We start from the raw sequence: 13455 nt of genomic DNA, 5'->3' as shown, positions 1-13455 counted from the left end.
CATTGGTGGCTCTTTGTATGTTAACAGTTCCGTTCACTTTAGCAGTGACAGTGTTCTGTTGAAGGCCTTCGGATTTGCAAACAGGAAAATAGAAAGCAAAGAGACTAAAGAGGGGTTTTGTATTATTATTATTACTCTTTCAGAGCAGAGTGGCTTATGAGTGATTAAGAAAGCATTAACTACGTTGGATATCAAGCAACATGCACAACAGGAGCATTATAATCTCTTCCCTGTGTCCGGGCTGTGACATGCTTGTTTCCCCCAGGTTTCACTGTGCCAAAACCTCCCAGTACCACAGTCCCTGCTCTGGCCCCGTTTTGCTCACAGGGCCGCTGGCAGCTGATGCAGGCAGAGAAAAGGTTTCACTCACTGCAGAAAAGGATGGAGCAATGGGGAGAAAATAGGGAGGAAAGTGAAAATAGGGAGATCTGGCAATGAGTAACTCCAGAGGCTGTGGCATGGTCTCTGCTGCGCGGAGGTGTACGCAGTCTAGTCTCTAGCCTAGACTGACACAGATTTTCCCTGCCAGGCAGCCTGACCAGAACTATTGCTTACCCTGCCCAACTGACGGGGTGGTTTTGTCCCAGCACCCTCAGTTTTATTGAGGAAAACTTTCTTTTCCCATGCCTGCCCCCTCCTGAGCATCCTCCAACATATCTCAAGGTCACCTTCATCTTTCCGAAGATACTGTGCCATGGATGCAGCATTCAGAGCAGGCTTGGAGAAAAACAGTTGCATGCCCTGTCATCTTCCAGACAGCAGTGCTCTACACATCCACATGTGCTGTACAGCTTCCTTATTACTGCAGAAGTAATTCCCACTGATGCCCAATAACTTCTCTACCCTTGGTATCCTTGCCTGAGGACCTGCTTTCAATCAGGTGTTTCCAGTGCCACAGTGATGTTGCACATTCCCCAAAACCAAGACCATGCCTTCAGGAAGGGCAGGGGCAACTGCATCTCTCAGTGTATGTTTCAGTGCACTCCTTGTAATTGCAGCCTAGCAGGAGATGAAGGCTAGTGGTGAGCACTGGTTTCTGCTCTACCAGCCTGGGTTGGAGCTTGCCTCTGCCTGATACTGGACTCCAGGAATGTCCCCAGGATGCACAATAGCACTTCCATCATCTGGCGGGGCTGGTGTGACCATGCTACTCCCTTTCCTTTTCCTCCCAAGAAGGAAAAGACAACCCTGGGAAGCAAGCCAGGCATTAATTACAGCTCATAATCCTTTCTGTGGCAGTCCAGCAAGTGGGAAGTACCTGGCTCCTTGAGAGAGGGAAGGTGCAGCAACGTTCTCACTTAATGCTGTTTCTACCAGGCATCAACTCAGAGGAAATGCACTTAAAGCAAGAGGAGCACCTGGGCATGCTGCCAGGAGGCCTCTGTGACCAGTCTGGGTTTGTCTTGGCGGATCAAGACTCAGGGATGAGCCAAGGAGTCAGCTCTCACTGCTGACTCCAGCGTAATTCAGCATGCCTCCTGGGATGGGTGTCCCCATCAGCCCCTGCTGTTAGGGAGGGAGGGAGGAATGGAGGCAGCAGGAGGAGAAGTGCCAGGAAGCAGGGGTGCATGCAACCCCAGCTCATGGGGCTCAACAGCGAACACACTGGGGAAGGGCTTAGGTCGAGTGGGGGCTACCCTGCTCCTGGAGGCTTTCTATTGAATGATACCTGGCAAGTGGCACTGCTCCTTGCACGGATTGCAGGGATCAGAAATAAACACGCATTTTCATCGAGGGGACTGGCACTCTGTAAGATGACTGATCTTGCACATCCAGGGAGGTAAAAAATGCCCAGCTCTGCCAAGGTCTGATACACCCATGGATGCTGTACACTGCCCATAGCCCTGGCTGGAGAGAGGATGCACAGTGTGAAGACAGCCTGGCTGCTTTAGAGATTAAATGAAGAGCCAAATAGTATTGGTGCATTTGATGGGGAGAGGGTATGAGGAAAGATCTGGGAGTGACAGGCAAGGGACAAAGCACTGCCATGCCTGGCACCAGCAGCACATTTCCCACTGGTTTCACAGGGACATGGAAATTTCTGCCTGGTCTCCCCAAACCTCCTGCATACAATTCTCTGTGCTCCCACATAAAAGCCAGGTTTTTAGCAGAAAGCAGACAAGAATGACTACCTGGGGAAGAAAGAGGGATCAGCAAAGCCTTTTTGCAGGTTCCTTGGAGATGGTGAGCATGGAGGGGATCCATCTCACACACTTTCTCTCCACCACAGATGACCCCATGCAGGAAGGAGAGGTTTCTATTTAATTGTGCTATTTGGGATTACTGTTTCGTAATGCTGAGCAGGCTGAAAACTGAGCAGGTCCAGACTAAAGTGTGCCAGAGCTGAAATGCTGGCGCTTTCCCACCCAGGCCCTCCCCTTATAAAACAGCTGTATTTTTAGACCATTGGTCATATCATGGAGTTCATTTCATGATGTCTTTTGGATGGGATTGCCGTTAGTTGGAGTGATGTAAGCAGGGTGGAGTTGGGTCCCATCTGTCTGGAAACCATGATGCAATACAAATAGGAGACCCACAGTTTGCCTTTGATGTGGGGAAAGGGATTTGAGTTTTATTATTTGGGCCAGAAGCTTTTGCGACCTGCTGGTGGGTATTTAATCGACAAGGTAAGGATAACCTGATTCAGGACGGTGAGGTTGCTTTCACACCAGTGAGAGCTTCAGCCATTTTGGCAAGGATGTGATGAGGGTGTTTTTATGGGCACTGTGACTTGTGTTATGAACATAGAAAGTGAGGTTGTAAATGAATTGGCATTTTACCAATAGCATAAGGTACACTAAGTGTATCCTAGGACATAGAGCAATGCGTCATTTTCAATAAAAATGGAAACTACACATAAAGAGCATAGTTGAGAAACATGTCCGTGGTGATCTCCCCTCCTTCAGCATCTTGTTCCTCCAGGGCAAGGAGGTTTTGAGGCTAGGAGAGGGACAGACCATCTTCAGGTGTCAGTAGGGGCATTCTCACTTTTGCTACCAACCATCCCCAGAACTGGGGGCATATGATGCCACTGCTGAGCCAGAGCTGGAGCTGAGCTTCTCTGTGTGTACCTGTCCTCCCCACCATTGCTTGAGGATAGCCTGGTGGTGACCACAGTCCTCAGCAAGGTGAGACCACATGTGTCCAGGGGTGAGGTATGGGCTGTGCGTTACCACTTCCTTCCTCTTACAAAACCCAGTAGTTGGAAAGGAGCAGCTCCCAGTGAAGCAGGATTGTATGTCACATTTAAGGGGTTTGGGGTAGGGTTGAGTGTGTTTTTTCAAGTAGATTTTGACTTCCAGATCCAAATTTAGTGGTCGTCTTTTGGTAGTCTGAGACTTGGGAAACAACAGAGCCAGATCTCTAATAATTGCTATGCTTTTAAAGATCCTGTGTTCCTCTGAGAATCACAAATAGGGAAAAAAACACATGACTAGTTTTTCAGAGCTTCATCTGACTGCATTTCATGGAGCAGGAGAGATAAGGAGTCCTGCAGGACCTCTGTTTTTAAGCATGAGTTCAGTGCTGGGTTTCACACCTCTGTATGAGCAAGTGTCGGTGTGCATAGTGCCTCACCTATCTGGGAAGAGGCACATGGCATTTCTGCTCAGAGTGCTGGCACTCAGCCCTGGAGGTGTTGAGAGAAAAGCTGGGCCTGTGTCTGTTTGGCTTTAACCAAGCAAGACAACACTTTTCCAGCATACCCCAAGCAGATATGGACATCCTGATGTGCAAGCAGCCCTCCCTGTGCCACCAGCTGGCTGGGACACTTTATCTGGCACCTCCCAAGGCAGCTCGGTCAAATCCAAGATGGCTAAGTCATTTCTGCCTCTCACCGGTTCTCCCTTCTCTAAAGCTGGTGAGTGATTTTGGTGCATAAACCCAAACAGCTTCCAGAGATGTGTTTTGTCAGTGGCAAAACAAACCCAAGAGACATTGCATGTATCAAGGCCAGGTAGAACAGAGCCTTGGGTGACATGGTTTAGTGCGAGGCATCCCTGCCGATGGCAGAGGGCTGGAACTAGGTCCTTTCCAACTCAAACCATTCTCTGATTCTGATTCTATCACTTTGTTAGATTAACAAAGCACCCGAGGCTTAGAAGAGTCACTGTGTGCATATTCAGGTGGCTTTGACGGGAAGCATCCCACTGAGCCTGACAGCCTGGTTGCTCCAAGGTAGCTCCTGGGGAATTGGTCCATCAACACTTGGAGACACCCACTTGCTCATGTGGATTGAAATACAGCTGGGATCCAGCATGACGTGGAAAGAAGGGGAAGATCAGCACCACTGGGATGTTGAGGATCAGTGACAGATACAGGAACACTTGTGCCTAATGAGTTTCTGAGTCAAATCAAACTGAAAGGTTCACAGGCAGAGGGTGTAGGGCAGCACATGGTCAGACTGTTTTGGGAAGCTAAAAATAGCAGCAGAGTGCAGTCAGTCCTTGGTTAATCTGGGTTTGTGCAGGCCAGACACACAGATCCAGTTCAGGACTTTCATTAAAAAGGCTGTATTTACAGAGCTGCCGACCTGGCCCATTGCCCACCGGGGTGATACTGGCCACTGGGCACCTGGCCAGTTTGACGGGGTGACTTCAGTATCCTCCTCCAAAGGCTGTGATGAAATGTTGGCTTGGCTCCTTCTCCTGAGACCTCAGACAGTGGGTCACAAGCAAAGCTAGGATTTCTCTGCTGAATATCTCGGCCCCAGGCTCACAAATGTCCACTTCTGTCTTCAGGAAAACCAGTCACACTGGACTTGCCCAGGAATTTCCTCTTTTGGTCAGAAATTCCCATCTTCTGTCTTGACCTATCAGCAAATCTTAAGTGGTGAATGGAACAATTTGCCTGTTTTTGAGAGATTCAAGAAGGAAAACCAGCCATTCTGCATAGGTTGGCATGAATAATGCTCAGTTTGTGATTTGTCTGATTGATGAGACTTGATTTGCCCATGGGTGACTGATGTCTCAAGTGAATTATGTGGAGGCTGGAGTAGATCAACCCTGCATTAGACACCTGAAAACTCATACAGGAGCAAGACAGCAGGCATGACCTTGCTGCAGAAAAAGCTGCATGTGGAGTTTGCACATGGTTAGCAGCAGAAAACCTGCTGGCAGGCCATAACTTTCTAATGTCTAATAAGCACACTATCAGAATCATAGAATCACAGAATGGTTTGGGTTGAAACGGACCTTAAAGCTCATCTAGCTCCAGCCCCCTGCCACAGGCAGGGACACCTTCCACTAGACCAAGTTGCTCAAAGCAAAATTGTCCTGGGTTCAGCTACAGCAGTCATTTTTTCTCCTTCTTAGTAGCTGGTGCAGTGCTGTGTTTTTGACTTTCAGTCTGGGAACAACGCTGATAACACCGATGTTTTTAGTTGTTGCTAAGTAATGTTTACTCTGACCAAGGACTTTCTCAGTCTCATGCTTTGCCAGAGAGGAGGGGAAGCCAGGAGGAAGCAGAGGCAGGACACCTGACCCAAACTGGCCAAAGGGGTATTCCATACCACAGCACGTCATGCCCAGTATATAAACTGGGGAGAGTTACCCGGAAGGCCCAGATCGCTGCTCGGGTCGGGCTGGGTATCGGTCGGCGGGTGGGGAGCGGTTGTGTCCTTTTCCCTTGTTATTCCTCTTATCATTATTACTGGTAGCAGTAGTGGTTTGTATTATACCTTAGTTACTGGAGAGCTGTTATCTCAACTCGTGGGAGTTACATTCCTTCCATTCCCCTCCCCATCCCTCCGGGAGCGGGGGGAGGAAGGAAAAGGGGGGGAGTGAGCGAGCGGCTGCGTGGTTCCAAGTTGCCGGCTGGGTTTGAACCACGACAAAAATGCATTTTTGAAGGTGGCTAAAAACACCCAATCAGTCATGGTCTTCCCGAGGAGAGGAAGGGCGAGGAGGCAGGTCAGGGAAACAAGTGTGCATTGGTGATCCTGTAAGCATCCTTCTCCCAGCAAGCAGACAATGGTCTCTCCTGGGGCACCCCACAGTGTGCAGTGCAGGTCCTGGAGCATCATCTCCTGTGAGGGTGCAGGGGCAGAGCCATGCTGGTGAGAGGGGCTGCAGCAGGTGCTGGTGTGTGTCTGAGATCACCTAGCATCAGCAAAAGCCATCTGTCCTGACAGTGCCCCACCTCCCGCTGCATTAGCAGAAAGGAGATTTTTTTCCCACTGTGCCAAGCAGTGCAAAGAGAGGTGTAAATCACTGCTAGATTATTTCTTTCTGGTAAGAAAACTTTTAAAATACCTATCCAAAAAGTAGCTGGCTTTGTAAGGGGCACATGCATCACTCTGACAGCCTTTGCAGTTTGACAGACAGGCTCATTTACCACCCCAAAATCACTGCAATTCACTGTCCGTTTGGTGACAGGCACCCACCTTTATCCTCCCCAGGTAGCCCTCTGTGGTGGTGGTTCCCTTTGCCGTGACTATCTAAAGGCACAGCACTTTGTGAGCTGCTCAAGCTTTTTATGTGGCATCTTTTGAAATCCACATGCAGATTTTAGAAAGACCTGAAGAGCAAAACAAAGAAAGGAAAAACAATGGGTCAGGAGGAGAAGCTGCTGGTGCTCCCACAGAGACCACTGCTGGTGAACTGCCCATCCTCAGGTGTGAAAGCATGTTTCTCTGCGATGGTTAGCTTCCTGATACCATGAATGGTGTCCCCTGGAAATATCTGCCCAGTGATGGCAGGGGTTGCTGAGAGCAAGTCTGGCAGTTTCGGCAGGGCTGGGATGAGTCATAGAATCACAGAATGGTTTGGGTTGGAAAGGACCTTAAGATCATCTAGTTCCAACCCCCCTGTCATGAGCAAGGACACCTCGCACTAAACTATGTTGCCCAAGGCTCTGTCCAGCCTGGCCTTGAGAGTCCTGTGCCTTGGTACCTCCAACCTCTGATTGCAGGCAAAAGCTTTGAGATGCTGATATATAGTTGACAGTAACAACTGCATGGGTCATACAAAGCATCACACTGCTTTCCTAAATTAAATTATCACTGCCAGGGAGAAGGACCAGAGAAGAGCAGGGCACATCAGGGTGTCCTATGGCCATGGGCTGACAGCTTGGTTTGCCTGGGTAAAGCCCAGGCCATCTGAGCAGCAGTGCACATCACATCTGATGCCATGACAGGAGATTGCCAGCTCCAAACTGTGAGAGGGATTACTTTGTTTGCCCACAGTCAGCTGATTCAAGCGGTATTTTCCGCACATTTGTGCAGTGATTAGTGATGAAATGCAAATCATATGCAATTGGTGCAAATGGCTGGTGTGCACAGCCAGCTCCAAAGTGAGGTACTTTCATTTCCTCTGAGGCATTTAGGCTCTTTTTTAGTATCTACATGGAGGAACAGGATGAACCCACTTGTGATCTGAGCACATAGCTGAAGGAAACAGCATGGGAAGAGTGGGAAAAATCAAGCACTGCCTGGATGAACTTACTGAACAGCATCTGTTTTGGTTGCATCCATAGATGGAATCCAGCTTATGCAAAGATCTTTGTTAAATAAACAGCTACAAACCACACAAGCAAGCCTTCCACATACCTCGCTTCCAGGCTTGTTTCTCTTGTTTACCAGGGCCTGGCTGGAGCCGTGTTTGTGGAATAGCCTGTCACATTGCAAATCAAAGTATCATAATGGTTGCTGGATATAGTAACAAAATATGTTTCCCTAAGTATCAGATTTGGAAAGAAGGTCTATAAACACAATGAAAGCAATAAAAAAAAATTCCCAAACCCTTGCCACAAGGAATAATGGAAAATATATATACAAATATATGCATGCATATTTTTAACTTGCCTTTTGTTCTTCCTTGGCTTGCAGACCCAGAGCGTCACTTCAGTCTGCAATTCAGTGGGGCTATGTTTCCTCACTTCCAGGCAGCTTTGTGGGGATGGCAGGGCCAAGATAAATAAATAAATAAGGGTTTGTGGAGTGAGATATTGTATTTAATAAGGCTGATGAGTCCTCCTGAAACCCAGTTGTGAAAACTTTTAAAAGTCTGTTTCCTGTAGCTATCAACATGCTAGAAAAAGGGAAGCCCCACGGGCTGGTCAAATTTTTCCCAACGGCTGCAGTGACTTTTGCAGCTGGTCTTGATTTGCCTGGATATTGCCTGGATATTGCTCATTTTCCTAGTGCTCGTAACAGCCCTGGAATGGAAATCCTGGCTCCCCTGGTACCGGGTGCATCCCCATGGTGTGCTGGCAGGTGAAGGGTGCCAGCCCAAAAATTAATCATCCCGATTAGTTCTTGGCTTTCCATGCAGTTTGAGGAAATGAGGCTGGATTCATGAATAATAGAGTGAACACAGGAGGCCTAATACAGGACAAAACCCATGGTGAATATAACTCCCATTACGTCAGCGAACAGGTTTGTGCTGCTTGTGGCATTACCTTGCCTTCCTGACACACTGTATTTAACGGGTTTGTGTGTGCCTATCAGCTGGAAAGCAAACCGTTACCTGGGGCTGGCTGAAGGTCCTGAGCAGCAGTAGCAGAAGGGAAACAGGGCTTCTCTGAACTTCAAAAGGCAAAAACTACACAAGCCAGCATCAAGGCTACAAGTGTCTGCTGCAGCTCTGCATGCCTCCAGGCTGTGCATGTGTGTGTATGTGCCAGTGCCTATTAAATATACATGGCCCTGCTATTTGTGGGACATTATATATACACCAGCAAGTAAACAGGCTGACTTGCTCTGCCTCTTAGGAAGCAGAGAGGAATTGGTGGCTTTACCTAGATCTTGTGTGAACTGGATGTAAATCTGTATCATCTTCAGCTTTCAAACCAGCCTTTCTCTGATGTATTTTATAGCACAACTCTTTCAGTTGGGAAACATTGACATATTCTGGCCCCATGAAAAGCTGTGGTCTTCCCTCATGCCTGAGCATGCTGCCTAGCCCAAGGACATGGTGCAGGGTCCTCTTTGCTCTTCAGCTGGAGATGGGTTTTATTCACAGCTTTTCTGGCAGGGCTCATCCACATAAATTGTCAGCCACTTGGAATACACCTTGGGCATTTTTATCTGCGTTTCTGGGAGCTTGGAAGCACACTTTTCTGCCTATCTGCTCGTATTCTGACATGTAGCTGTTTATCTGAGGTGTAGAAATAGAAATCTCATCTTTACAAGTTCCCCTGGAATTTTCCTCCAAAGATCAGTGAAAGCAATCGTTAATATGGGGCATCATTTATAGCTCTGTGCAGAATAATCCTCCAGGCTCTCTTGCAGCTATGAACTGGAAAACAATAAAGACCACTACCAGAGGGTTCTATTAAAAAAAAAAAAAAAAAGCATGGTTTTTGATACATTGTGTAGCTCTCAGAAAAGGAGGCAGCAAATTAAAAATGTCTCTCAGCAAATACATTATATGCAGCACTGTTCCAAATTCCTGAGCTTTTTCTTTTTCTCCCCATTTCCTGGCATCTTCCCTGAGTAATTCCAATAAAATTAGAGACTTTTGATAATGTGCTCTGCAAAGGTACCTCTGGGGAAACAGCAACTGCAAACAAATGCTCACCTCTACAGATGGAGGACTCCGAGTCCACGGCTGCAGCAGCTGCGCCCAGGCACATTGGCTTGGCCAAACATAGAGTCACAGAATGACTTGGGTTGGAAAAGACTTTAAGATCAACCAGTTCCAACCCCCCTGCCATGAGCAGGGACACCTTCCACTAGACCAGGTTGCTTATGCAGTCAAAACATGCTGAAAAGATGCTGAAAACTGCAGTGGGGCAAATTTGGCTTTATTGTGCATGCTCACAGCCCTTCTCTCCAGATTTGGTCCAGATCCCCATGCGTTTTGCTGCACATGATGGTACCATCACCTGAGCCTTTGGGACTGTGCTGCCACATGCATTCTTGGCCATTCAGTCTCAGACTGGAGACTGTGGGCATATGGCCAGAAACCCTGACTGTGCTTGAGCCCTGCTACAGCTATTGTGGCTTAAATTAACCTTAAACACCTAAATAGCTTTGAAAATGTGACCTCTGGTGGGGAAATAGAACTGTGTGTGGTTACTAGAGGATCCCTACCTGGCTGTAGTAAATAAACTTGCTCATGGTGAGTGAAGCATCCTGATACTCTTTAAAAAAATAGGTATCACAATGAGATGGTGTGAATTGGTGTGATGAATTTCAGCAGTGGGGGCTGCATCACAGAGCATTTGGAAGAGCACCTCAGCCTGTTTGAAACAGGGACTTTGAATCCTGCTGAGATTTCATTCTCTTCTTTGAAAGCACTAATATCCTCACAACAGCACCTACCTATGCTTGAAGGAAAAGCTAATGAGTTTCAGAGAGGAAGAAGGCCAGAATGAAAAAAAGCAGCTTTTATTTCCTGGGTGGTTGGTTTGGTCAATTTGTTTTCCTCTTACTACACTTTGCTACAATTTCCTTGAATCCTGACAAGGAAATCTTCTTAAAAGCACCTTTTTTTCTTTACACTCTAATTGCCATTGACAGCAATGGCTTTTTGGAGCCAAAGGCAATTAGTGCTAGCTTTGTTTCTCTTTCTTCTCCTCACAGGCTTTGCACTTGTAGAGGTCTCTGTTGTTCCCTTGGCTTCCATCCTGCCTTACTTCCACCCAACAGCTCCTAAACTATCCCTGTGGTTCCCACCAGGCCCAGGCTAGGGAGAAACTCCTGAGCGCAATACTATGATGTGTTTCTACCTCTTTGTGTTTTAAATGTTTCAAAGCTTTTTGGTTTTAAATTGCCCTTCCCAGTTTTTATTCTGTAGCATCACTCCATCTGCAGCCAGCCAACACAATGAGCAGGCTGGGGCATGGTCCTACCAAGCCAAGTGCTTTGACCCAGCGTTAAATTTCAGCCATTTGCCTCTGGCTTTCCCTAGCAGCCCTGTCTCACTGCGTTGAGCTCAGGATCAGGATAGCTGAAAAAGGAGAATCATCCCCTGCAGATCCCAGGCTGAGTATGAGGGGGCAGGTGTAGACACCCCAGCAAGCTTCATTGCCCACCTAGCACAAGCTGATGAGGAGTGCTACCAAAATTACTGTGGAGAGCCTGTCACCCTCACAGCAAGTGGGACTCCATGTACTTGGAGTCCCTGCCTATGCAGGGGGTTGGAACTAGATAATCTTAAGGTGCTTTCCACCCCTAACCGTTCTATGATTCATAGCTCAGAGGCCAACAGTAAAGAGGAGGAGAGGAGGCATGGATATGGGATTTCCCCAGGCCCTGTGCCTGAGCCTGCTATGGACACCCAGGACAGCCAGCTTCCCTGTTGCAGTCAGAGCTCCCAAGTGGATCCTAGGCACAGGGAAAGCCCTGCTGAGGACACAGCCCATGTAAAGGCAGGTTTGGCACTGGGAGGGGATGGAGCATTTCCAGAGCAGATGAAATCTTCCAAGACCTTGAGCTGCCAGTTCGAAGAAGCCTACGCATTTTGCAAGTTTTTAGAGTCTTAGAACTTGGTCTAATTTAAGCAGATTTTTATGGGATTGGCACATCCTAAACTCTGGAGAGATCCTTCTGCTAAGTTTCATCCTCTGCAGCTAAGCATGAGGAAGAAAGAATTACTCAATATGGTGTTTAGGAAAAAAAATGTTTGCATAGGTAAAGCAGCGTATCTTTATTTTCCAAAGCTGAGTTTTTAGTGGCGAAAATAGTGGGGCTTTTCATAGCTGTCTAAGCAGTGGTCACTCCACATGGAAAGTTTCAGGCTGAATGGCTAAAGCAGCAAGCAGCTGAAACTCTAAAACAGTAGAAAGTCATGGGCAAGTTTAACGACAGGAGCTTTGACATACTCTGCCTTTGACTGAAAGCTTGGATGGAGTCAGGCATCTGCATGAGCATATGTAAGACATGGGGATCAGCTGGAGAAATGGCATCTGGGAACTTATCCCTCTTCTTGTCTTGACTAAGGATTGCCAAGGGATGGCAACCAGCTCCCAGGCTCTGGAGTTTGTGTGGGAATCACCTCTTCCACGTAGTATCAGCAGTTTCCAGCATTAGAGCAACATGCAGCTGGACATGGAGCAGCCTTTGACATGGGCTGTGCAACCTGTGAGGCTTGAGAGAGCCCTGTCTTTGGCAGGCTTTGGCTTCTCATCTTTGTCTCAGGAGCAAATCCAGCAATGTGTGTGTCCACAGGGCTCTGCAGTAGGATTTTCCACCTAGCATTCTATATACCCACCAGTCCTCCCAGCTCATAGATGGGCACTGGAGCTGCTGAACTGGCTACAAAAGGGAGTCATTTTTAGCCCCACATATAGCTGGATTTAGCTTACTCCCAGGGGAGGTCTCCTCTGATGGCCTGAACACAGAGAGATGGGTCTAGGCTGAGGGCACCAAACACTGCATCCTGCTGCCATAAATGGGGCTGACATATGGCTGAGGCCTCTCTGGGCAAAGACTTCTCTTTATTGCCATTTTCACCCAGAAGCATGTAAAATGAAACATGGACTTTTTCCCCCAGGAAGAGGGGAAGGGCTGCTGGACAAGGTTGAGCCCATCACATGGACCCTGCCCATCATGTAAGGCAGCAAGATGTCACAAAGCACTTGAGTGTTCTTCCACACTCACGTTTCTCTTGGCCGTTTGGTTCCTCTTATTTTAGCTTTGTTTAAACAATCTCCTTGGTAACTGGAGACAGAAGCAGAATTTTTTTATTCTCTTTGTAGAGTTGGTTTCCTGCCTATCTCAGCACTCGGAGGGAGCCTTAGCAAATACATGCTTGCTTTGTGCTCTCATAAAGCTTCAACCCCATGTATCACTGGGGATTTAAGGAGACCTGATGTCTCTTTCAAAGGTTTTTTATACACAGAGCTCCAGTTGACTGGGCCATATTTCACAGGTTAATTTATTTGGGAGTAAACAGTGTGTCAGTCACACAGTGTGAACAGTGGCTCTTGGAACTGTTCACGTGCTCCCAGCCTCGAGTGTGTCCAGCAGCAGGGAATCTATACTGGAGTGGCCCTTGTCTGGATGCTGGAGCCATTGGAGTGGCAAAACCCTTTGTCATGGACAGAAAACAGGTCCTTGCTGTGACACTCTCCACCAGGGGTAACACAGCCCTGCACATCTTCTAGTGACTGCCTCTGCCAGGACATAGCAGCCCAAGGACATTAAGGTCTTCTTGGGGCAGTTTCAGAAAGCTCCCTGCAAGGGGATGGGCATTAATCACTGGCAGCTCCTAAAGATCTGGAGGTGTTTGAAAAGATGGGGGGAAAAGCCCATCTCAGGTCTCAGCTGACACTCTTTTTACCTCTGCCTTCTGGAGAGTCAACTCATTGGAAAGGAAGGGGGAAAGAAAATAGTAAAATGAAAACAACTCCCAAACTGTCTGAAGGCTTGGCTGTATTTCCAGCCAGGGGAGGTAAAATCAGCTCTTTCCTTTCTTTTTTCTATTCCCTCTTTCTGAAAACAAGTTGTGTCCAGAGAGGCAGATTTCAAAGTCAGAACAGCTCTGCTCTGTTCAGAGCCAAGCCAGGGGC

At 47.7% G+C, this 13455-nt stretch overlaps 1 protein-coding gene across 15 annotated transcripts in view; it reads left to right on the top strand.

Annotated features, from left to right (window-relative positions):
• The window catches only part of LOC104403526 (sodium/calcium exchanger 1), a 104171-nt gene that overhangs the window by 66234 nt on the left and 24482 nt on the right, over positions 1–13455 (top strand). The window lies entirely within an intron of this gene.

Source organism: Nestor notabilis, unplaced genomic scaffold (genome assembly GCF_000696875.1).
Source record: "Nestor notabilis isolate BGI_N333 unplaced genomic scaffold, ASM69687v1 scaffold16093, whole genome shotgun sequence".
Taxonomy (NCBI): domain Eukaryota; kingdom Metazoa; phylum Chordata; class Aves; order Psittaciformes; family Psittacidae; genus Nestor; species Nestor notabilis.
Note: the sequence above shows the minus strand (reverse complement) of the source record. Positions and strands in the feature narration are given on the sequence as shown.